The 26,763-nt window shown below is 43.7% G+C and overlaps 1 protein-coding gene across 15 annotated transcripts in view; it reads left to right on the top strand.

Moving 5' to 3' along the window:
- Positions 1 to 26,763, top strand: part of LOC131109441 (receptor-type tyrosine-protein phosphatase F-like) — a 185,117-nt gene that overhangs the window by 40,066 nt on the left and 118,288 nt on the right. The window contains exon 1 of one of the 15 annotated variants that reach the window (XM_058061448.1): positions 5,130 to 6,261. The exons of 13 other annotated variants lie outside the window; for them this stretch is intronic. The gene's annotated coding sequence lies outside the window, so the exon portion shown is untranslated. Of the gene's footprint in view, positions 1 to 5,129; positions 6,262 to 26,763 lie in introns of those variants that run through there. One more of the 15 variants, XM_058061447.1, reaches the window with a different exon arrangement.

Raw genomic sequence — 26,763 nt, forward strand, 5'->3', positions numbered from 1 at the left:
GTCTTTGGAGGCCCTCAGCAGCACAGCACTAATTTTCCCAGCCCCTCGAGTACGACGGGTCAGCATTTTTTGGATCTTTTCTCGCTCCTGGCCCACAGCCACGGCCGTGGGTCTACAGGAGGAATTGTAATGTTATTGTTCCAACAGGGAGGTGATGAATGAAGCGCACATGTTTCAAAGCAGCATCACATGAATGATGTAAAGCTCTCCCCTTCTGTCAGCCGCGTCCTTGTCCGACCCTGCCCAGCAATCGGGGGGGTCGGGGGGGGGGGCTTTATTGTCTGAACCGCGAGCATGTCTGCACACTTTTTTAAGTCTTGTGCAGACAGCGGTATTTGATAAAAGATTCACCCTGTACCATACCTGCCTCCAGCACACTCTTCTCCATCAGATGATGACTGCAGCTTCCGCCGCAGAGCCGAGCCGTCCGCCATCATCCAGGTGTTCATTAAGCGGCGCCGACTCCGTGCGGGCAATCCTTCAAATGCGGCATTGTTACCCGAATCACACTGAGGCCCGGCGCCTTCACACTGAAGAGGTTGTCACCCCTTTTTCAGTCAAATGAGCAGAGGGGGATGGGTGCTTGTCAGTATGTTATAAATTCACACACTTTGTAGGGGGGGGTGGGGGGTGTTGGTGGTCTTTGCAAGCCTATTCAGATTTGTGGACTGGCGGGGGAAGTGCTGAAACATTCTCACCCGAGGCAACTGTTTTGATTTAGCATGAGAAGTGATGGATTTCCATCTATGAGTTTTACTTCTGCAATAAAATGCAACACATGCTGTTATGTAAATGACATTGCTGGCGCCCCCTATGGGTTGGAGCCAAAACGCTTTGGAATACTGTTGCCTATAGAAATCTGCCAAGTTATATCATCATTAGTCCTATAGACGATTATTTGCTAAACCCTGCCTTCCCTCCAAATATGTTTCTCCTGATGGTAGCCATGCTTTCCAGTCTTACTGAAACTTGTCAGTCCCCTGAAGATCCGCACCGGGTTTCATGAGGATTTGGAGTATAAACACCCCAAACTTAATGTGGGTGTTTTTGTGCAGCCGCGTTCAGCTGGGTGAGAAATGGGCTTGAATGCAAGCGCTGCCGTGCACCGTGTTTGACAGGAAATTACAGCACGCTAGACACGCATGTTTTGGCATGTTTTCACCCTTTTGTGTGAAGTGCTTCAGGTGCAGAAGCCAAACGGTCATGTGACCGAGTTTTGGAGATTGGAACACAAAAGCATGGAGTGCATGGCTCTTTTTAAAGAGCACCGGGTCCTGCCATTGGCCGTCACTGGTTGGTGATATGTTGTCATAACATGCAGCCACACTGTGGTCGCCCATGCTCTTATTCTACTAAGTAGTACCAAAATGTCCCTCCTTCATTGCGGTTGATGGGTTCCAGAATTTACCCTAATAGGCCAATTTCCGCCAAGGAAGATTTTTGTACTTAGAGAATAGAACATTTACATTTAGAGCCTTGTAGACATGAAGTAGCATCCCTATATTCACCTTTACTCAAAATAATAGACATTTTAAGAAAAAAAAAGACATAGTATATACTCAGACACGCACCAGTGTTGCCAGGTCCACTTCTTGTAAGTTTTCTTTCGGTTTTTTTTTGTAAAGTTCCAACTTCCTATTGTTTTAGGCTTGTTTTCAGAGAGCTAGTCACTTGTCTCACTCTTGAGATACAGATACCCAGGCTTTTTTCTTTTGAATGTGTGAGGACACTATGTCTTCTAAATGGCTTATATTTTGTATTTTATACGCTAAAATGCTAATTGCACCAAAAACATGTAACATTTACATTAAATATGCATATTTTTGACTAATAATAGGTTGTAGTGAACCACAAAGAGGTAGAATGAAGCCGTCAAAGCGTGAATTGGGGAGGTTCATTCATTCATTTTCTACCGCTTATCCTCACGACGGTCGCAATTTGGAGTCGCCAATTAACCTAGCCTATTTTTGGAATGTGGTCTCCCACATTCCTCCACAAACCGGAGTACCCGGAGACCAGAAAACACACGCGTGCACGGGAAGAACATACAACATTGAACCCGGGTCTCCTAACTGTGAGGTCTGTGCGCTAACCACTCGATCTCCGTGCAGCTGAGGAGGTCCAACTGTAATTCATTTATTCAGAAGAATAAGTAGTATTCCAGTAGTAGTATTCCATCCTACTCTAAAACACAGTTGACTCTTCTACACTACGAGCCGTATTGTAGTGAATAGATATTTTGGTGCTTGTCGCCTATCAATGGTAGTAGCGGTATAGTACTCCTGACAAAGTACACCACAAAAAAAAAAAAATCTTGAAGCTTGAAAGTGCTTATGTTGCGTTGCGCTCAGCAGTCATGTTGAGATGTCTTGCAGGCTAAACTCCACTGCAGGAAATGGCGAAGTGCAACGTGTTCTACATTCGTGGTTGTGGCTAACAATGAGAGACAGCTTCATTCCACTGGAGGCTGGGACGTGTGCACGCAGCGAGAGCACCAATTGTTTTACCTCCAACTTTTACTCAAACGGCATGTAGGTCATGTGATTCAAGTATAATTCCTTCCATTCCTACGTAGAGGAGCCGCAATAATCCCGCTCATTTAAATGGCCAAATTGTACATCACAGCTATCCGCAAAGACATCCCGTGAAGAATTTTGGGAAAAAGCTGTCACGGCTCACAAAAAGAGGAAGCTTCTGTGGAACAATTACACCCACACGCGCTCTCCTCCCCGAGAAAAGACGAAAAAAGAGCGTCTGCTGTGGATGTAAACAGCGTAGGCGTGTCGACTGAAGTCAAATGTCACATTCGCTCACAATCAAATCAGTGAACCCATCCCACCTGTGAAATGCAGACTTCAACATGTCGGCAAGTTCCTTGTGCACCGTCCGCTGGTAGCAGCAGCTACCTGGCACCTCAGGTTGGGCACCCTTTACACGTACTTTAAAGACCAAAAAACAATGATGCCTTTTTATTTTTTACAGAATTTGTGACAGGCAAGTTATTTAAAATGTCAATAATACAAATAATTGATATTGGTTTATTGTTGTTGTTAGCCAGATTTTACTGAGCAGCCAGGACTTTTTACACGATGTAAAAAGCTCAATTTGTGTTTTTGTGGTATCAAGTTGATTACTACTTGAGCCGTATTGTACTGAGCAGCCAGGACAAAAATGTATCTCGTCATGTTATGTTTAAACAAAGACTTATGTCTCATATTTCTACGCTGCAACAAGCTCCATTTGCTGTTCTATGGTTATCATCACTCTTAGTGTCAAACCAAGCCAAGAAAGAGAAACTTGATGATTTAGTCGTTTTGATACTTTGCAACTTTATATTTTGTATTTTCCCGTCTCTTTTGAATAACACAACTCATTCAGCTGTGGGAGTCCATTGTACCCCCCCCCCCCCCCCCCCCCTTTTATGAAGTCCTCAAAATGGGTGATTATAGTCTTTTCATGCGTAATTGAATTCCCCAATGCGGCGTGATATTATGAATGGCATCATCTAAAAGCATTTGTCTTGGTGGTGGCTTGCAGCGTCAGCAATGTCACTGATTAAAAAAAAAAAAAAAAAAAATCATTACATGGACGGCGGAACATAGTTGAAGCATTGCCGGATGAGCCCAAGTTGGAGTCCACACAGTATTAGCGGGATAAATGAGCAAACTTCCCCAAGGTCCTGAGGCCCTGTGATCTATTAAGGCGCTGTCGTCTCGGATGGTGAAGCTCACGGAGCGAGGGGTTTCTTTTTGGGAGGGGTGTTGTGCTGACATCCTCTCTTAGTGCAATCCCTCGTCCTTGTCGGACCGAAGCGAGGGAAAAACCGGCACCAGAGGCTGACTTGGCTGTTCCTTTGAGCCCCCGTCATAAATCCGACTGAACATTTTTGAACATCTGTTGTGGATGATTAGCTCCATGGCTAGGAGAGTTTGACCACAGGGAGTGTGTGTGTGTGTGTGTGTGTGCACGTGTTTAACACCCTTCTGAATTAATTATTAATATTATTTGCTTTTTTTTTTTTTTTTGAAAGAGATTGCAGTTTTTATGGCGTCCAATCGGTGCATCCCCAGTAGGACTGTCAAGGTCATACTTTGTCGCAGTAACAACGTGCCGAAATGACTTGTAGCACACAAAAAGCTATTTTTATGGTCACTTTTATCATCTCAAACCTGTGTATTGGAGAGATTTTATCAGTTTTTCTGCCTGGAAGTGGGCCGAGAGCTAAGATGGAACGCTTTCTCGGAGTAAAACCAATTAAAAAAATAAAACGTTTGGTTCACTTGAGCTCAAATTCGAATGCAACACAAACCAAAGACGCAGACAAAAACCGCAAAGAAACATTGCCATCTTTTTTGAACCTGCCCATTTTTCATGTGTCGGGACATGTGACCAACTTGTGTTTTGTTACCCGGGAGTGTCAGATTGGGGAGGGTAGGTTTTGCATGTGTTGGCTGCATTTAGAGGTGAAAACAACATGAAAATCAGATAAGTGAAAAAACAAGCAATTGTGAAGAAGAAGAAGGAAATGACTGGTTGTACTAAGTAGCAAACGTGGAATGGGTAAAGCAAGGAAAACATCTGCAGTTGGTGACGGGAACATTGTGAGAACCGAGTAGACCATAAAACAGCTGGAGTCGGCAGCAACTTGCATAGGGCTGGTGTGAAGATCTCGATAACTAATGGTCATATCACCTCGGATTTCGCTACATCAGAATCAGAATCAGAATCAGAAAAGGTTTATTGCCATGTATGATCAAACACATACTAGGAATTTGTTTTGGTGTAGTAGGTGCATACACATCTATTAAAAAAGAATGAGAATACAAGATATGAAATACAAGATATGAAATACAAAATATGAAAATACAAAATATACAGAATAACAGTATAAATATATGTACACAGTCTGTTTTTGTTTGTTATTCCGGAAGTGCAGTCTGATTGTTTTTCCTAACCATGACAAAAAAAAAAATATATATATATATATTATATATATACTATATATATAATATTATTATTATTATGCATGTTCAAATGAAAGTAAACCATTACCATTACCATTTCCAATCTACTATTCATGGACAAAAGTACAATTTCAGGACGACCGATGTTTGTTTGTTTTTGTTTTTTTTATCCAAACTGATACTTTCCAGCTTCTCAAGACCGATACCGATAACTTATTTATACTTATTCATTTAAAAAATATAATTTGTAAAAGGTCATTTGTGTACGCCGTGGACTAAGCGACTCAAAGATGGATTGGACGAACTGGACCTGATTTGTCCTGACCGAATACGGCACCGCTTCGATGAAACAAAAGCTAACAGTTCTGATTCTCTTCAAACAAACAAAAGAAGAAGAAACCCAGACGGAATGTCCAGTGGAATGATGTCCACCATCTTATCTTTGTTGGCTTCCAAGACGCCGTTGTATCGATGTTGGCGTTTCAGGTGGCTTGATAAGGTTTGATGTGTTCAAGGTTAATGTCGACTGTTTGGTACCAACGGTAACGTCCCACGTGATTGACGTTTTGGATGTGGAGGTGGGCACGTCACGACACGCCGCTTGCAGCCGCAGCACGTCACGGAAAACGACAGTACGAGTAATCACACCTCGTTTTTTTTTTAATAATCGGTTATTTTTCTATGGCATCAAATTACCATCATTTTCCACTCATAGTTTTTATTAATTATTGCCCAGCCTTTGGTCACATGACAGAAATACCAGTGTGTACTTTCAGCGTAGCTTTTTAAATGTTAGTCCATACCAGAGTATCCCACCACCATTGGCGGATGATGAAGAAGGTAAGGCTGCAGCGTCCGCCTCCTCCTCCTCCTCCTCCTCCTCCTCCTTTCCCCACAGTGAAATTTGACACCGGTGACATCACACGGTGGGTTTGGCTTGCCCATGCAGTTGCTGAACAGCCTTTAGTGTGAGAACAAGGGCCGCTCCTGAAGGATCTCTGCTCTCTCTGCTGGAATTTGAACACGAGGAATCGGAAAGCTGCTATTTTTGATGCCTTTCTGAATAAACGGAATACCGAACGAGCCCTTTAAAGATTATTTTCTTCATTTAAGGGATAATCTTTCCTGGATACAGTTTGGATTGCCTTTCCCGGGATTTGGACTTTTTTTTTTTTTTTTTGGAACAAGTGCCTACAAAGTGAAGAGGAATAAAAAGATTTATTCCTTGTTGCCATGGATGGGTAAGTGTCATTTGCCAAGAGATATCCGCCTAATTGAGGTCAAAGATGGGCTGCAGGTGCGTTTAAAAAAAAAAAAAATATATGGCTGAGTGGTTTACTTTTCCACGACTGTCTCCGGCTTCGGAAAACTTCTTTTCTTGATGACATCTTTGTGTCATGAAAGTAACAAAATAAGTCGATCGATGTGTCACAGTCCAGCGCTCAGGTATTTTCTTCCCCGTCTTTTGTGGGCTTCCTCTTTTTGTCCTTGCTCACTCTGGCTTGTTACGCCAAAACAATAGTCCAACCTCGTCCTGGCTTAGCTCTATTGGCCGGCTCTCTGGCAAATTGCCCTGTCTGCCGCGAGCCCCCCCCCAACTTATTCAGAAGACTTTGAATAGAAGGGCCATAGAATGTCCCTTAGCTACCGCTGCTAAGGTGAGGCACCCCGCCGTTCCGACTGCGCCGGGCCTGTGCTGGGGCCAAACAACCTGTTTTTCCAGTTGTCTTTATCACCCTGGGCAATCTACAGGGTAGAATTTCAACGGCAAGAATTCCAGGCAGAGGGGAGACACTGGAAGACTTTGAAATCCCGGATAATTGTAGAGGGGGAAATGCTTGGAAGCCATAAATTATAATTTGTGTTCTTTGGGGAGACTCAAAGTAGAACCTTCTTTTTCTCAAACTTGTGTCCCTTACTCCTCTTTTCATCAACTATTTTGTCTTTTGCTTCTTTTGAGATGATATTTGAAGGACAAGGAGTTCTAATAACCAGCTCAAAATGGCTTTGTGTTTTTTAAACTCTGCATTGAACTTTTGAGAAAATGTAAAAATGTACTAATATGAGCGCGTTTAAGAATTGGGCATTTTTATAAGTTATACTGTCAGATGAAGGAACAGGCCGGGGACCACCGTGTCTGATATCACTTATCATGATTTAATAAGTTATTGCTACATCTACAGCGTATGCTCCATTTATTTATACGTTATCTTTGTCACTTTTGTACACTTGAATTGATCTTGCATTTTTATTTTTCCATACATGTTTTTTAAATAATCTAACAAAATAATTATAAATTATTGTTATATTATTTATTTGTTATAACAAAATAATTTATAATTATTTTGTTAAATTCATATTAATTTTTTTTTTATTTTATGAAAATAAGTTTAACGCTTCCTTTTTTCTTATATGATTTAGATTTTACTTTAAAAAATATTTCTCAAATATTTGTTTTGGTCTTTTTTTGGGCCTGTCCTTTCATCACATAATAAGCCAAAGGTGGCCAAAGTCAGGCCCGGGGGCCATTTGTGGCCCACTACTTTTATTGGCATGTTCTAAAGATAACTTCACGTGGCATAAATGATAAAGAGCTGCAATGAAAAAAAAAAAAACAATTACAAGGAAAAAGTTGACAAATCATAAACAAAGCTGAAACATTTTTATTGTTTTTTAAATGTAATTAATTTTACAAAATATGTATTATATTTACTAACATTTGATAAGCTGTTGATACACTTATCTTCCAATTCTCTTCTCCCCCTATGAGAAAAATGGCAACGTTTTGTAACAACACCAACTATCAGTAAGAAATGGAGAAGTGGTAGGATTCAATAAACTCTGCTTCTTCCTGCTTCTGCATTAGCATGTTTTTTTACGGCATTAGCCTTGTCGTTGTGTGTTGACAAGCCTCGCGATGTCGGCGCTCCCCGAGTTTGGCATTTGAAAACGCTCCCCTCCCCTCACATTTGTCTGGCCGCCAAATCTTGAGCTTTATTTATTTTTCATATTCTTTCCTCTCAGTCAATTATTCAAGAGCGCAAGTCTCGGCAGCATTGGGTAAACAGTCCTGTTCTGTTGCTGGGATTGTGACCTTGAGGCCACCGCCCGCCCCGCCCCGCCCCACTCCGAGATGTCGGTTAGAATTCTGTTGCGCTGCCACAGTTTGGCTTCAACAAAGAAGACAAAAAGCCACGGTCGTTCATTTCAACAAGCCAATTCCTGTCCACTCCGGGTGACACGGGGGTCATCCTTCACCGCCCCCACCCCCCCTCTCTTCACCTCGGCCGTGCTGGCCCCTCTTGTGACTATACCTCGGGTCGTTAGTCATGTTCCACAGCATCATTTAGATGTCCAGGATGGGACCCGAGGAAGTGAGAAAAATATCCTTTCCTTTTGCAGGAATCAGCCCCCCCCCCACCCGCCTCGGGATTCCTCCAAAGTAATTATGGATGGAGCTCATGGATTTTTCCATAGGACTTGATTCCTCATCATGGGCGCAATGAGTGATGTTTAATGGCCTATTAAGGCATGATGGATTTACCTAATCGCCGTCGTCCCAGTTGGGATATGGAAGCGTCTGCTTTGATCACAGATCGATGTCTGGGAAGGCCAACATGGCCGTGCCGACGCGTCATGTTTACTGTAGTGTTTTGTCCAGGAGACTCAAACCGGCTTGGGACCCAAAGTCCTGCACACTCGGCTTTTGGGAACGCACGGATCCGTCATCAAGCTAGCGTTGTCGCTTCTATTCTGTTGTATTGTTGCTTATCAGGTACTTTGGGGCTGCACGGTGGTCAAGTGGTTAGCGCGCAGACTTCACAGCTAGGAGACCCGGGTTCAATTTCACCCTCGGCTATCTCTGTGTGGAGTTTGCATGTTCTCCCCGTGCATGCGTGGGTTTTCTCCGGGTTCTCCGGTTTCCTCCCACATTCCAAAAACATGCTAGGTTAATTAGCCACTCCAAATTGTCCATAGGTATGAATGTGAGTGTGAATGGTTGTTTGTCTATATGTGCTCTGTGATTGGCTGGCCACCAGTCCAGGGTGGACCCCGCCTCTCGTCCGAAGACAGCTGGGATAGGCTCCAGCAAACCCTGCGACTCTCGTGAGGATAAGCGGTAGAAAATGAATGAATGAATCAATCAAGTTCTTTGACTTTGTGGATTATTTTCGTTCTGGACTCGGACATGATTCCGTCCTTCCTGTCCTGGCATTGGTGCTTGGACCGTTTGGTGTGCTCCATTGGTTCTTTGACTTTGTGGATTCCCAGCCTCATTTTGAGTTTTTTTTTAGTTTTGTGTTGGACTTTTGCTTTGTTTGTGCCATCGCTTCTATGCTGTTATGGAACTGCAATTTTGTTGACTTTGTGGATTATTTTTGTTTTTATGTTTTCAGTTGTCATGAGTTTCTTCTGAAAGGCGGGATTTAATTCATTAAATTAACATTTTTATTGTAGTCGTCAGTGAGCGTGTCCGGGGTTTTGACGAGTGGATTATTTAGAGTTTTTGTATTTTATTTGTATTACTATGTAATAGAAATATGTCAGTCAATCTATGACTGGGTCATATGCACGCAGTCGTGCTGGCTCTCGCTGTGAAATGGCCCGAGCGTGGTCCAGTTGACCCGGTGTGTACTCCCTTTGTTTGTTTTGGTGGGGCTAATAAAGTCCAAAGCTGTGATGTCGAGCAGATTTGTTTTGTGATCAGCTTTCAAAAAGCCGAGCGTCCTCCTTTGGTCTTTGTATGCGAGGGATGGCTGCCCAGTGGCGACAAGGTCAGAGGAGAAGCTGCTTTGTGATGACAAGGCCTAATTGTCAGTCCCGGCGCTCCGCTAAATAACATGTTTATGCGGCGAGGGCTGAAACGGGCGAGATAGTCACGCATAATATGCGACTTCAATCAGCCGCCACCAACTGTGCGATGTGTTAGTTGTGCTGCTGATAGTCACTTTCTGGGCACGCTGGTGACACTTCTTTTCTAGCGTGTAGGCTCTCATTCTCGGTGACAGGTGCTGAGGATTTGCACCGGTGGGGGCTGCTGAAATCACAACTTTTTTTTTATCAACTTTTCAGCAGCCCCGAGCATTCCAATAGCCCAGACCCACCGAGGTCTGTTCCTATAGGCTTTGACATCCAGGCAGTCCTGCGGGGAGAAATGCGCTCTTGACAGGAAAATAATGAGACAGATTTATTTAAAGCAAGGCAATAAGTATTTTTGACAGCTTATGGGAACTTTACTGTCGGAGCACGGTGCACTCCCAACTAGACTGCAGGACGCGCCGCGAACATGGAAAGCCAACAAAATACAGTTGGGATAGGTGAAGATTCTGGAAGATCTAGAAAGCTTTCCGTGCAGGTTATGGTGTGTAGCTGCTCTATAAGCGGTCCACAAGTGAATACAAAGGGATGAAAAATGAACATAAAATAGTTATATCCCAGCACATATACTGTATACACAAAATATCAAGTGATAAGTGAATTTCTGCAAAGTAGCATTCCTTACTTATACAGTAAATGGAATACGTTTGTAGTTGGAGCATAAAAAACTGTTAACATTCTAAATCCTGTTTCTAACATCATTCGAGCCGTCTAGACGTTGGAATAAGCCGCACGATGGCCGAGTGGTTACCATGTAGGCCACACAGTCAGGAGATCGGAAAGACTTGGGTTGGAATCTCCGTTTGGGGATCCGGTGTGGAGTTTGCTACGTTTGCGTGGGTATGAATGTGGGTGGGAATGGTTGTCTATAGCTCCGAGCTCCGAACTCCGAACTAGAAGACTGGCGGACTCGCCGCAAACATGGAAAGCCAACAAAATACAGTTGGAATAGGTGCAGATTCTGGATGATCTAGAAAGCTTTCCGTGCAGGTTATGGCGTGTAGCTGCACTATAGCGGTCCACAAGTGCCTTTTAATTATGTATATGTATATGTTTATGTATATGTATATACAAAATATCAAATAATAAGTGATAAGTGAATTTCTGCAAAGTAGCATTCCTTCATCCTTCATCCTCCTCGTTGGACATATTATGTAATCAGGTGAGCTTCCTTAATTAATAAGCATGTTCTGAAATAAGACAATATCCGTGGGCTGATGTTTTTCATCAATTTCATAGTCAAATCTTTGCATTATTCCCACTCACCTGTTTTGTCCATCCAGCTTTGCACCGTTGTAATTCAAAAATTCAAACCTTCGCTTTGTGCCAGTGCAGAGCTGTGGGATTTTTCTCCGTAGGAACACAAATCCGCTTTGTCAGTGAGGACATTTGCCTTCCTTTTGCACAGAACTCATTTCAATTCCACATCATCCCATTATGCTGCCATATAGATTGAAACTGCCGCCCATTTTCAGGGGCATTTTTGCCTTGCATTCGTTTTATTTATTTATTTATTTTTATTTTTATTTTTTTTACTGGTTAGTGAAACGAGGATTGACGTAGATTGGAGTCCGTGGTCATCGAGCATGAAAGAGCCATCTTTATGCAACCTGCAAGCTTTGCTGTAGCATGAGTACGCCATTTCTTTTACAATGGCCTCACCGATGGACGTAATCATCGATGGATTGATGGTTAGGATTGAGGTTGTATTAGTTCCTTAGTTCCCTACATACTCGGGCGCTGTTGATTCGGGATCCACTCAAACAATGCACAACGATATTGATATCGACACTTACTATGCTACCCATTATGGCATTGGATGCTCATATCACCTTGTACTTCGGTATGAGGTGCATTATTAAAAAAAACTAACAAAAAAAAACTTAAACTGTATTATGGAAAGCAGGAAGTGAACAAATGTAACAGTTAGTGATTGTAAAAGTACCAGATGGAGGGGTAGGATTTAATAAGCTGTGCTTCTTCCTACTCCTTTCGGACATTTGGAACTGGGAACTGATTATGGGATGCATTCAATTGTAATCTGATGCATGTTCAAATGAAATTAAACCATTACAATTACTAGTATGGCCTCAGACCTTCGTAAGAATACATTTGTAATCCCAAAACTTTACTAATATTTCAAGATGTATACCGACAGTCAAGGGGCTCATGCTAAGTTGTTGCTGGCAGCACGAGTGCAGCCATCCTGCCTGCCGAAGAGATACATTTGTTTTGATAAATGGCAAAATATGTTCAATATTGGCTTGAGCTCTTCCCTCACGTGATGTCACCGACACCTCGCCCCCCCCCCCCCCCCTCGAATAAACAGCATGTTCATATTTACATTCCAAAGGCCAAACTGAGATAGCAAACAATACCGCCTGATTGATGCCCATGAATTACTATCACATGTGGTGTTTTTCACAGTTCCATTAGATGAGATACTTGTCTCGCATTGACCTTGCTCAAGGGTAGAAGGCATAACAATGTTGCTGAACTGCAGCAAACCAAAAAGATAAATTGAACGCAGGCTTGATTTATTCTGTTTTGGTCGTTTTTTTTTTGGGGGGGTTTTTTTTGGACAGATTTATCTATCCGGCCACTTCCAACACCATCCCCTTGTTTGCCTCGGCCTCCCAATTTCTTCAAATGTCGGGTGTGGACTCGGCGTTCTGCTTGATTACTTTATCAGCCCTCGCTTGTCAGCGCTGGCGAGAAGTTACGACCTCATTTTCAACAGCCCACTGCTGCTCATTTCATTCGGCAGCCAAAATGACAGAGTCTGGCTATCATTAAAATGTTACTGTATATAATGGCCGCCCCATTCTCTGGCTTACATATGGGAAGTCATTTGTAGTCGCATGTCAGATGCTTTTTTTTTTCTTCCGTCTCTCGGTTTCTCAGCTTCCTTTCTGCTGCGCTATGAGGTCCCTCGCTTGTTTTGGCAAGATGGATGGATGTTGGTTTCATTATAACGCCTGACGTATTTACAGCCCGGTACAGGTGTGTGTGTGTGTGTGTGTGTGTGTGTGTGTGTGTGTGTGTGTGTGTTTGCACAGCTTTGGGCACGCCTCGGCCCTGTAAAGATGCCGGAGGTTGATGAGACATTCCCGTGTCCTGGAGCTTTTCTCTGCGGATGCGACATTGCAGGAAACCATGGTGTCTGCAAGCTGCGGCATTCTGACCTGTTAGCGGTTAGCTGAAAACCAAGTACGGTCAGTCTACCGCCGTTTTCCAACACCCTCGGAAAATGATTGCAAGTCTGTGGACATACAATGTTGCAGTTGTCGGCAGCACTCGTGCAGCCCGCAGTTAGTATATATGAAAGAGCTGCAATTTGAGATTATTTTCTTAGTCGATTAATCTGAATTAAAGTCATCAGTTGGGTCCCAAGTCGTTGGTGGTTCATAGCAAATATTGGTTTTCTTAAAAACACACAGGCCCCATCCTCAAGAACGCTAGTAAAACATTCAAGTTTTTTTTTAAAGCAGTCCAAACCTCGCAGCAAATCTTTATGGGGATCTCTCCCCCCCCCCCACCCCCCGACCAGCCGTTGCAGCCCCAGAGATTAGAGCTTCACAACCCCGGAAGGAGGGATGCAGTCTGCCTGGCAATTTGACGGCTAATCCCCCGCCTCTTCCCTACAAATCTCTTCCCTGATAAAGGCGTTGCTTCTACATTAGTAAACATGGGAGACGGGGCTGCCCTGCCAGTGCTAACAAGCGCTGCTAGGAAATGGAGGGATAACCCGCACCTCCATCATTTGCATGGTGTGCAAGGAGACTCGTCTGAAGGGTCAAAAATGTACATTCAAGCAGAAGACATCCAGCCAAAATCATGCATCGTGTCTTGTTAGCGTGTTGGTGACTGCTTGAGGAATTCTTCATTTAAGTGGCGGTGATTTGCTTTGCAATTCCCATATTTGCATTAGTAATGCATGTTAACATCAGACCGCGGCTTTTTGACCATTACCGCATCTCAGGAAAACCACGACTCACATAAAAGTACATCAAGTTGTACCTCGGTTTGGTTTCATTCATTCATTCATTCCAGAAGGTCAGATGCAAACCAGAAGTCAATGGCGAGCCAGTTTTCCCCACCCTCGGCCATCTCTGTGTGGAGTTTGCATGTTCTCCCCGTGCATGCGTGGGTTTTCTCCGGGTACTCCGGTTTCCTCCCACATTCCGAAAACATGTTAGGTTAATTAGCCACTCCAAATTGTCCATAGGTATGAATGTGAGTGTGAATGGTTGTTTGTCTATATGTGCTCTGTGATTGGCTGGCCACCAGTCCAGGGTGGACCCCGCCTCTCGTCCGAAGACAGCTGGGATAGGCTCCAGCTCCAGCATATTTGCATTAGTAATGCATGTTAACATCAGACCGCGGCTTTTTGACCATTACCACATCTCCGGAAAACCACGACTCACATAAAAGTACATCAAGTTGTACCTCGGTTTGGTTTCATTCATTCATTCCAGAAGGTCGGACGGAAACCAGAAGTCAATGGCGAGCCAGTTTTCCCATAGGAAACCATGTCAATCCAGTGTATCCATTCCAAACACCCAAAAATATGAAAAATGACATTTCATGGAGAATAATCATAATTTGTCATGCAGAAAACAATTAATTACAAATATATAATAAAATCTAAGAAAATGGACGGAACTTAGTTATTTAGCAGCCATACCCAATAAAAATACACAAACGGTGATTGAACAACGTTTTTGGGTTCTTTGTTTGGACACAACAATCCAGTCTAGGACAAAGGACCAAGTTTATGAGCAATATTGTACAAAAACCGAAGCAAAATCTTGAACATTTTGGACAAAAATAAATTGTAGAAAACTATGGCATATGAAAACTGAGGTTTGATTGATTTTTTTTGTTTGTTTGTTTTGTTTTGCGCAATATCTGCAATCTGTACTGCTGATTTTTCTGTGCCAAATAGTTGTGGATTTTATTGCATATATATTATCACTTATTTGTCATTCATTTATATGATGGAAGCGTTTCACAAAATTCAGTCAAAATGAATTTGTTCAGGACAAACTGATATGAAATCTGAATTATACAAAAATTGAGGTTTGACATATCTGCAGATTGCAGTCAAAACATGTCAAAGTACTACAGTCAATCTACTAATCTATCTAATCTATAAATCCAATTATAAGCAGTATTATGGATGATCCTAACTGATATTTTTGCAGCCCAGTTAGCAAGTTGTTTATAGTGTTTATAGTTATTCTCCCATATCCATTTTCCCCGTATCCCGTACGTACTCTATACATTCCATATCCACTGGGAGACGTCCTCGTCGGTTTTCGCGTTAGCCTCACCTTCCTTCCGTCTGCTACGTGGCGCTTAAAAGCAGAGCTAACCTCCAAGAATGAAAAGCGACACCTTGAGCCCAAACATCTCCAGCAGGCGTTTAACCACTCGATGGAGCGACTCCAGCCTGATGACTGTGATGGCTTTTGGTTTGCTGACCCGACAGGAGGCACTTTAGGTGTCAGGGCGGATCTGCCGGAAGTGAGTGACGGGTTCTTCTTCACCCCGTACGATTGTGTGTGCGTGACATTCAGGCCGATAATAGTCAAGAGAGCGAAGATGACTTGTCAGGAAGCATTTGGCCAGACGGCCTACGGTTTTACCACCTGAACGCCGTCACAGCAGCGACGAGCCATAGGATTTTCTATGTTGGCAAATTTCAGTTGCCATTAATTCACTGATTACAAATGTCATTGGATTGGAACACGGAACATTGGAATTGGGATTCAATTACATTTTTTAATTGGAAGCAGGTGATAATTGGAGAAGGGGTTTCTGTACATGACATTTAAAAACTCATTCCACATAAAACAAGTATGTTCTTGAGGCTGATTGCGGTTGCTTTTTTTTGTCGTTTTCACTTCAGGATGCGATTAATCATCGGTCACAGACAATTAACATGATTTTAAATAATCACTTGATTCACTAATCATTTCAGCTTCCCTACATTGTAGGAATTCATTGTGGACAAAATCCCATTTCATCCCGGATCTATAAATCACTCATTTAGATTTTACCATCAAGTTATCTGATTGGTCGGTGACAATCCGGCCACCAGGACGTAATTAATCTAGGAGGGATTGTTTTGATCGCTGCACTTGTGTCCGTCTCGTGTGCCTCGTTGTACGAGCTGCACTACAGCCATTCCTAACAATGGCGGCGCTGGTAATTGATAGTCTGGGGGTGGTCTCTCCGCTGCAGGTAAAATGGTATCTGCAGCTGTGTCCGGGTGGGGGGTATAAATAAATCCTCCAAGGTCTGAGGATTTGAAAATAGCCAGTGGAAGGTGGGGGGTAAGTGGAACAGATAGCGTATCTGTTGATAGACGGGCGTGAAGTGCCCCCCCCCCCCCCCCCGCCCCTCTCTCGCCTCCCCGTCTACCTTATTAGAACTGATGGCACACACTGAAATCTTACATTTAGTTTGCATTTCAGGCCTGCATCCATCACTTGGGACTCGGATGCGGTTTTTGCTGCTTTTCCGAGACTTAGGACTCCGATCCAGCCTGGTGATTGGTGGTGCAGGGAGATTATGTAGAAAAAGCGCAAAGACAGAATGAGACGGTAGAGCGAGAACGATTGGTCCCAGCGAGAGATCTGTAGGTTGTAATGAGGCAATCGGCAGCATGTGGGTCATCTCGCCGAGGCTCCGGCTTGTCACGATAATGGACCTCGCTAGGCGGCTGGCCATCGATTGGCGAGCACGCGGCCTGGTTGTTCTTCACTCTTCCTGTCTGTCAGCCTGCCACCAAGAGAGGCGGGGATGAAGTGTAATCTGCTCCCCGGACGGCCGACTCGGTGTCGTCGTTATCTGAGAGGTGGTCTGAGGTGATGCGGCCAAATGGAAGGCATGTCTCTGGACGCTCTGGATAGTTTGGTCAAGCTGGAACGCCACCAGAAGATCCATAACCTTCCTCTTGTGTTAGCTCTCTGGTATCATCTCTTATGTTAATGGGTCGGTTTTCACCCATGTATTAAATCAGCGATAAAATACACTAAAAATAATAAGTTACTATCAAATTTGATTCTCATGTCTTGGTTACCTTCTTAGGCTTCCTCATCCATGAAAATGTTGCTTTTAATACTTTTGTTGTGGGCATGTAGGCCTTTTTTTGTCACTATACCCCTCCATTTTAATTTCCAAAAATGGTCAAATGAACCTCAAAAGAATCATATTCATAAATTGAAGGTTCTTTTGTTACCTGGCTATTACTGAGGGATATAGAACATGTCTCTTAAATCAATTACTTTTATTTATTTTGTCATTTTAGTATTAATCACTAAAGACACATCCATGGTGTTCTGATCAATTTTGACCCATATATATATTCATGTCAAGAAAAGGTAGAAAAAGTTATTGTTTTCAGCAACAGAACTTTAGTATAAACTGAAATCAAAAAGTAGAACAGGTCCAGATCTTGGTACTAGGTTAAGGCACTGGAAAAGCGGTCCAAATGAGAATCCCCTGAAGCTTCCATGATGAGAAGAGGAGCTGGTTGTCATTGTGTCATCACTTATGATTTCAGTTGTGGCTCAAAATATTGCTTTATAGTCATATTATTATAACCGGGTCCAAACCCACCCTAACAATACAGTGGTCATAATTTCAACCAGGTCATTTTAAAATTTTGCAAAAATTTTTTTTTTGGTTTTATTTTGTTGAAATAGAGTTTCCTGACAAAGTCAAAAAGCCTTGATGCAATAAACAAATGTTATGGGATTCTTTTTATGCATTAAAATGTAAAAAAAAAACAAACCTTCAGAAAACCCAATATCAATATGAACGATATTTGTTTTCCGTGCTAATATTATGGCACAACCTTTTTAATATTATATTATTATATGGTAATGGTTTAATTTCATTTGAACATGCATCAGATTCCAATTGAGTGCATCCCATAATCAGTTCCCAGTTCCACATGTCCAAAAGGAGTAGGAAGAAGAATCTGGTACTTTTACAATCAGTAACTGCTACATTTGTTCACTTCCTGCTTTCCATAATACAGTTTAAGGTTTTTTTTTTTTTTTTTTTAAATAATGTACCTCGTACCGAAGTACTCGGTGATATGAGCATCCAATGCCATAATGTGTACCATAGTGCGTGTCAATATAGTGATATATATAGCACATCATGACTGGTTCAAGACTCTTCATCCTTGGATTTAGCAAACATCAACTGCTTGATGTATAATAAAAGTCTTTTTTTTATTCGACTTCCAGAGGGACAAAAAAGTAATTCAACACCAAGAAACATTCCTTAATTACATTTCTTTCAGAATCGTCTACATCTGTAGTCACTTAAGCGACTTTGTGCCCTTCTCAGTTGATTTGTATTAGGAATAAGCACGACGGGGATATACGGCCTATCGGCTCCGGCAGGCTGGCTTCAGGGCTCAGACAGAAAAAGACAAGAGCGGGACGGGACACATTTCCCTCGAGAGTTGAACACGGGGCTTGGAGAGTAACAACCTCTGACAGAAAGACAGAAGTGCTTGTTAGGAATATGCCTCTCTTCGCTCTCTTCTCTTCACCAGACGGGGAAAGAAAATATGCTTACCCATTGTTCAAACCGTCGACTGTCTGCGGTTTCAGGTAGTCTAATGTGTCCTTGTTTGTCCCAGAACGGCAATTGGTTGGCCACAGTCCGGTTCAGGTCTCGCCGGTCTTGACTATGCTTGGATTGCCAATTAGAGACGATGTAAATAGCGTTAGCGGAAGAAGGCGGTCGTAGTGGACATCATATCAAAGGACAGTCGTGTGTCTGGCGCCCAAACGAGGCTCGGGTGATACTGGTTGCTGGTTTGATTCTCAACCCATGTCAAAGTATACTTGGGCAAGATACTGTCCGTCCGAACCGCCATGAGTATTAGTACAGACCTTTAGGGGCCTGACAAGACCCATTTTCCTCCGTTTATCCGGGTCCGGGTCGCGGGGGCAGCAGTCTCAGTCGGGAAGCCCAGACTTCCCGGACCCCGGCCACCTCCTCCAGGTCACCAGGAGGACACCAAGGCGTTCCCAGGCCAGCTGTGAGACATAATCCCTCCAGCGTGGGCATGCCCAGAACACCTCACCAGGGAGGCGTCCGGGTCTGACAAGTACAATTTGAGTAAGATCGGTTGAAAAATATGTATTTGCTAAATGTTTGTGTTGGGGGCTCATGGGGCGGGGCTACATGTCCATAACCCATACGGTCAAAACTGCCAACACTGTTGGGTGTCCTAGTTTTCCCTAACGATGCGGTTTGTAATTGATGCTTTGAAGGCATTGCATCACAAGGAATCAAACAAGAACTGATAACGTCTGCGTACCACGTTTTTACTCGAAACTCTGCAAATCCAATATTGCCCTACAGCGGTCGCTTTCATTGATCTTGCATCATTTTCCGAACGTCCTGACATTTTAAAAAATACAGAAACAATACCGGAGAACGGCGACGTATTAGCTTGCACGCACACGGCGGCTCGAGCGTCGCTTATTTATTTCACCGATTTGACTCCCCAAGCCTGGAAAATGGTTCTTCATTTCCATTCCAAGTCTTGCCAAACAATTAAAAAACTTTCAGTTTCATCCGAGTGCTGCTCGGCTGTCACGCTGGACCTCGGGAGGGTCGAGGCTGGCTCCCGGGCCGTTACAGTCGCTAATGTGGCCTGACACCAAGTTGATTTACAATACCCCCCCCCCCCCCCCCGCAACCCTAAGCGCCGGCTGACTGGAGGTAATTGATTTAGAACAGCGGAGACACCTGCTGAATAGTATGAAGCCCTCCAATGCCCCCTTCTATGCAATTATGCATAGCTGGGACTATAGCAGTGGCAAAGGGGGCGCAGTGGGGGTCCGTGGCGGTGAGCGACCATACTTTTACGAAGCACTGCAAACCGTGCAATGTTGATTTTGAGTTCAGCTTCAACAACTGCTCACCGGCTATCGATCTCTGAACGTGTTTGCGCCCCATCCCTGTGCTCGTAATGCGGAATTCACACTTTGTCTTTTGCTTGGTGGAAAAGAGGTTTAGCGCCCAGGGTGGTGGTGGTGGTGGTGGTGGGAACGGCGGGGTCGGAGCCGAGTCCTTTGCATAGTGTGTGTGTGTGTGTGTGTGTGTGTTTCCTTTGCCTTCTGTGCCGCCTGCTTAGTCATTTTATGGTGCCATCTGTCCTCAAGCAAAGTGTCAAGTGGCGAGGCCTCAGGCTGTTTTTGCTCGACAGGGTGGATTTATCATTGATGTTTATGCACATCTGGTGTCGGAAATATCTCATGGCTTATCATTTTCCCTAAATATTTTTCGTCACAACGTATGCGGTGCCGTGACAATTTGTTCAATGCGAGCCGGAATGCAAAATTATGAGCACTCAAGTACTGGATAAACATGCGGAAAAGTGTGGCGCCCCCTATGGGTTGTGGTCAAAGTGCTTTGGGATAAATGTTATGTCCCAAAGATTTAATAATCATTTGACAACATTAGTTGCTACGTTCTGCTCGTACCCCTAACCTCCAAAGACGTTTCACTTGATGGCGGCCATCTTTTTCAACCATTCATTTTGTACCTCTTATTCTCACAAGGATCACAGGGGGTGCTGGAGCCTATCCCAGCTGACTTCAGGCAAGAGGCGGGTGGCCAGCCAATCACAGGGCACATATAGACAAACAACCATTCACACTCACATCCATAACTATGGACAATTTGGAGTCGCTAATTAACCTAGCATGTTTTTGGAATGTGGGAGGAAACCGGAGTACCCGGAGAAAACCCACGCATGCACGGGGAGAACATGCAAACTCCAGAGTGTGGGATTAAACTTGGGTCTCCTAGCTGTGAGGTCTGTGCGGTAACCACTCGACCACCGTGCAGCCCTTTTTTTTTCAACCAATCTTGCTCCAATTTTACACACATGTGCTTGTCAGTCCAATAAAGGTTTGTATCAAATTTGGTGGCAGTTGTGCTAACAACCTAATGTGTTTTTTGGAGCTCATTGAGCAGTGCGCTTTATGATGCACCACCTTGTGGTGTATTGTAATCATTTGTCTGTAAAAAAAATAATAAGACAAGATAATTATCCTAAGCAAACGTCGATGAAGCGATAATTATGCCCAACCCAAATGTACGTGTTTATAGCAGAGACAGGAATGATTCACATACAAACATCAACAAAGTTAAAGATTGCCATTAGGAAATTGTGTATAAATACAGCTACACAATCCTTAAAGGTGCTCAGTAGGAAAACACGACCGGCATTCGAACATTAAAGCAGTTTGTATTCCGGTGAGCGTGTACAACGATACTTCCACGCCAAAGTATGTGCAGTACAACCCCGGCTGTTAGTCGATGAATGCATGTTTTACACGGAGCCTGCCTTTTGATTTATTGCCGGCCCTTTGCACCGTGCTTTGCACCGTGCTTTGCACCGTACTTTGCAGTGCAAGCCATTTTCAACGGCGACGACAACCAATAATCACCTTCCAATAAATCCAATTGGACGCGGCGCCCTGCCCGTGTATCTTCTTCTCCTGCATGTAATACACATCAGCATAATAGCCATCACCTCTCTTTGCCGGATTGATTTGCGGCAAGGACTGATTGGCACCCCCCCCCTTCTACAACCTCCCCAGAGGTGATTGTAAATCCCCCCCCCTGCTCAGTAGCAATTTATGGAGGCACCGCAGTTTTGTTAAACGCTCGCTCATCCGCGCTAAACGCCAATCCACATTGAATCCTACGGCTGACGTCGACCCGCATCCCGTGGCAGGACAAGTTACCGCCGCGTGTCGCCGCTTATCGCCCCCCCCCTTTAAATCCCACCCTCGTGCGTCATTAGCTTCACGAGACATCACGGAAATGAGTGGCGTGCGTCGTAAATGTAAACTTGAAAGTCCACACCTGATGAGATGGGATCGCTGCAGCCGCCGTGGTTTACGACAAGAGCGTTGCATGCTGGTCAGCTGGCTTTTTGTGGCGTCTTTCCGACATCTTTGTTAACAATTAACCCGGAGACGCCTTGTAAACAGAGTGCTGTAAAAGTCAATAGGTCACAGGACGTTCGACTTCCATGCTGCAGCGAGTGTATAAACGACACGCACCATCAACTCTGCTTGCGGCAAGCCCACTTAAAAAAAAAAAAAAGTAATATGGTTACTTTATTTCACAATGCGGGAAGGGGGGGGTGGGGGGGCGAGCAACTGGCTTTAATTCTCTGGAGGTCCGTGTTAGAGGGCGGGGAAAACAAACACAACCACCATGTTGAAACTGCTTGTTTGTGGAGCTGCTGCAGGCTGTGCAACACAACCTCTTATCACCCCCCTCCCCCCCCCCCCCCCCCCCCCCGCAGAAGCTGGACATGCCGTTAGCATATAGCATATAGCATATAGCATATAGCATAGCACATACTGCATATCTTCTTGCTGGCCATTTTACTTATATTTTACTTAATATATTACATATATTTGATTGACTATCGGGAAAATGTTTTTTTCTTTGATTACATTTAATATTGATTACTAGTTCATTTTTAATTCCTGTTCCATTGCCTATACAGTCCTGATTGAAATACTAAGTCCAGCATTTACATTTTACATTGTTGCATTTTAACCCTTTTATTATTATTATTATTATTATTATGCCTCTGAATGTTATCATTCTATTCTCAGGTCAAATCTATCCATTAGTGTATATTTTGTTGAGGAATCGGGAGGACAGTCGATCTTATCCGCTTTTTTTGTTCCCCAACTTTCGGAATTAAGGTTGGGGATTACGGACCTGAGCATATATCACAATATTTTTGGGACGTATGGTGAGATAACAATATAAAACGAGCGTGCAACTCATGTACATTTTTCGTGTTTATCATGTATTTGTTTACATTTATCATTTATACCGGTGTAAGTCATTTTCTTATCGTTGGAATACTCTGTACTGGTATATAAAAATGTCGCCCGATCCAACTCGGGATCCTTGAAGGTCCAACTTCCTGTTTTACCGCGTCCAACGTCAGCAGCGATGGTACGCTACGGAAGGCAACTCAACAGTCCGACCGCATTCAAAGAGAGAAAGCTTTTTTGCCTTTGTCTATTTCATTTTAATGCTGGTTGGGTTTGCTTTATTTTAATCGTGCATACAGTATCGGCCGAAAAGGAGTAGAAAGAAGCAGAGGTTATTTATTACTATCCACTCTTCGTAGTATTTTACTTTTATTTTTTTATATCCTACCGTTTTTGGTGTTGTTTCTTTATTGAGCACGCCCTTGCAACGATAACATCAAGGTCATTGTTATTGAATGTAATCCTTCTTTCCTGTGGATTATATCCTCTATTATCCTTATTGTCTTAATAATGATGTTTAATATGTGTCCAGATTGTTTATTTTTGACCACAAGTACTCTATTTTCCTATTTTCATCTGTCAACGGTATTTCACACGGTACTATTTTTGTGTCGATGAACGTGAAATATCCGACAAACTGTTGCCGGAGCCAACATTTATTCATTTATTATCAACAACAACAAAAAAGTGGGGTCTGGAAGTAGTCCGCAATTACAGTACTTAGGAGTGCTTGGGAGTGTGACCAATCACAGCGGAGTGGGCGGGGCGTGGGTGGAATAAAATAAAACAGACCGTTTTGGAAATCCAAGGAAATACAGCTGGAATAGGTGCAGTTTCTGGAAGATCTAGAAAGTGTTCCGTGTGGGTTATTGTGTGTAGCTGCTCTACAGGATTCCACAGCTCAAATGGTCATAATGAATGAACAAAGATCATCCTTGGGAACAAACCAGTGGAAGATGTAGCGTAAACGCCGCCTGTAATTTGTGTGATTGTTGTGTCAGTCGAGCCATTTTAGCGCCGCTATCTCGCCTGTTGAACGTAATCTTGATAAGCGGGGCCGTTCCTCCACCAGACGTAGAACGCATTTGCTTCCCCTCCCTGCTCAGCCGCCTGCAATGCTCTTTTGTCCTCCGCTGCCGACAGTTTAAGATTCCCCCGTCCCATTGTAGGCCTGGCTAATTACTTCCCTAAACCTCTTAGTGGTCTTGTGTCTGTCGCGCTGTTTACGTTATAGCACATATGTCACGCTAGCTGCATTATGGGGGGACTCCCCACACTTCAGCTTCTTCTTAAATGACTCTGTACGCGACGCGATAATGCATAATAAATACAAAACAAATATTTCTGTGCCATCATAAATGATCACAATGACCTTCATGTGACTTAAAAAGGTCAGGTTCTCCATAGATTTTTTTTATTAGTATTCCTGGAGACATAATCTCCATAATGATTGAGGACATATAATAACTATTCAGTCTCCACTCTATATCACAATGTAGTGCTTTTTCATAGCGGCAGGGTAGAGTATTTCGCTCGCTTATGCGCCCAGAAATGGTAATGGTAATGGTTTAATTTCATTTGAACATGAATCAGATTCCAATTGAATGCATCCCATAATCAGTTCCCAGTTCCACATGTCCAAAAGGAGTAGGAAGAAGCAAAGCTTATTAAATCCTACCCCTCCATCTGGTACTTTTACAATCACTAACTGTTACATTTGTTCACTTCCTGCTTTCCAAAATACAGTTTAAGGTTTTTTGGTTGTTTTTTTTTTTTTTTTTAATTTTAAAATTTTGAAATTTTTTTGTCCCGTACCGAAGTACGAGGTGATATATCAACTGCATTGTTTGATTTCCTTACTCAATCCATTCCTTAGTTTGATTCCACATACTGAAATGCTATGGCTAGCATAACGTAGTCCTAGCATAGAAGTGTTTCAAATGTACTTCTTCCCTTAGATCATATTTCTCCTCTCTTGTAGAGAAGTATTGGATGGCATTTTTAGCTAATTGGTTGTGACAAAAACAAGTACATTTTTCAATCATGTCATTCACATTTTGCTCCTGGAAAAAAAAAGTCCATACAAAGGGAACGAGTAGACTTTTTACCTCCCAAATCGTATGGGCGTATTTGTAGGTATCAGTCAAATATGCGAGCACTGAACCCTGTTTAAGTACATATCAGAACATAATACTGTATTACACATATTGCTTCATCGCTTGGACTGTAAACAAAGATCATACTTCAGAATCTCACCCACCCCGATGCCTATTGAGGACCTACTGTAGGAATCCTAGATCAAAGATCTCCTATCCAACAGGACCACTGTGCTGTTTCAAGAGTCAGCATCCGTGTAGAAGAAGAGTAAAGTCTGCAGGGATTCTTTTGTCGTTTAGGAATTAGATTTCAAGTGCAAGAAAATCCGGAGATCATGAAGATATACGACATAAAGTTCTTTCCCCTCATATAGCCTGCAGTTTGTGCCAAACGCGATTACAAACAATGTCATAATTTGCACTAACAAAATTTCCTATCCTTACACGCTCGCCCACGGCCATCTTTGATGAGCAATAGCGACGGCGCGAGGCGGCCTCCAATGTGCTTGGGATAGATATCTCTGTTCATGGAATTACGGCTCAAATTAAATGAGAAAAGTTTGCAAAGTTCTCAAGTCAGCTTACTTGTGTCTTGATGACAAAAAGCTCTGAAAGGAGGACGGCTCACAATGAGGACTATCTTCACACTCGCTGGGTGGCCAGTCAGCTTCTGTGGCGTCATTTCAGATAAATACGTTAGTGTGTCAGCAACACACAAAGCCTGCAAGGAGGAAAAAAAAAAAACAAAAAAAAAACAAACCTACATTCCTCAGCGTCGGAAGGTGTTGAGCGGCGTGTTGCTCACCGAGCGGCTTCCGCATATTTGCAAAGACAAGGGGACAAAAGATGAATGTCAAGAGTTCCTCTTGTTCAGTTTGAGCTGTTTGGAGAGCGGAATGATGCCAAGGGAACGCTGCGAGCAGGTGCCGTCGTTGGCCTTGTTTACACCAAGCTGTGCCTTTTTGCTAAGCTACGCCTTGGACCAAATAGTCATCCTTAAGCTAGTACGTAGCTTAACCACGTCAAACTATGTCAGTTTGCTTCGCTTTGTTTGGATTTATTCATTCATTCATTTTCTACCGCTTTTCCTCACGAGGGTCGCGGGGGTGCTGGAGCCTATCCCAGCTGTCTTTGGGGGTTGCTGGAGCCTATCCCAGCTGTCTTTGGGGGATGCCGGAGCCTATCCCAGCTGTCTTTGGGGGATGCCGGAGCCTATCCCAGCTGTCTTTGGGGGATGCCGGAGCCTATCCCAGCTGTCTTTGGGGGATGCCGGAGCCTATCCCAGCTGTCTTTGGGGGATGCCGGAGCCTATCCCAGCTGTCTTCGGGGGATGCCGGAGCCTATCCCGGCTGTCTTCGGGGGTTGCCGGAGCCTATCCCGGCTGTCTTCGGGGGTTGCTGGAGCCTATCCCAGCTGTCTTTGGCCGAGAATCGGGGTCCACCCTGGACTGGTGGCCAGCCAATCACAGGGCACATATAGACAAACAACCATTCACACTCACATTCATACCTATGGACAATTTGGAGTGGCTAATTAACCTAGCATGTTTTTGGAATGTGGGAGGAAACCGGAGTACCCGGAGAAAACCCACGCATGCACGGGGAAGAACATGCAAACTCCACACAGAGATGGCCAAGGGTGGAATCGAACCCTGGTCTCCTAGCTGTGAGGTCTGAGCGCTTGTTTGGACTTATTTCTGGAGAAAAATGCCAATGAAAGAGTTAGGAAATGTATTCCCAACGGTTTTCCACTTGCACAGACTAATTTCCAGGAACATACGCAAGTGAATTACATCGCGATATTTATGTTTATGTAGCTCCATCCATTTTCCGCCGCTTATCCGGGTCCGGGTTGCGGGGGCAGCAGTCTCAGTCCGGAAGCCCAGACTTCCCGGTCCCCGGCCACCTCCTCCACCGGGAGGACACCAAGGCGTTCCGAAGCCAACTGTGAGACATAATCCCTCCAGCG

This window comes from Doryrhamphus excisus, chromosome 22, assembly GCF_030265055.1.
Source record: "Doryrhamphus excisus isolate RoL2022-K1 chromosome 22, RoL_Dexc_1.0, whole genome shotgun sequence".
Lineage (NCBI taxonomy): Eukaryota > Metazoa > Chordata > Actinopteri > Syngnathiformes > Syngnathidae > Doryrhamphus > Doryrhamphus excisus.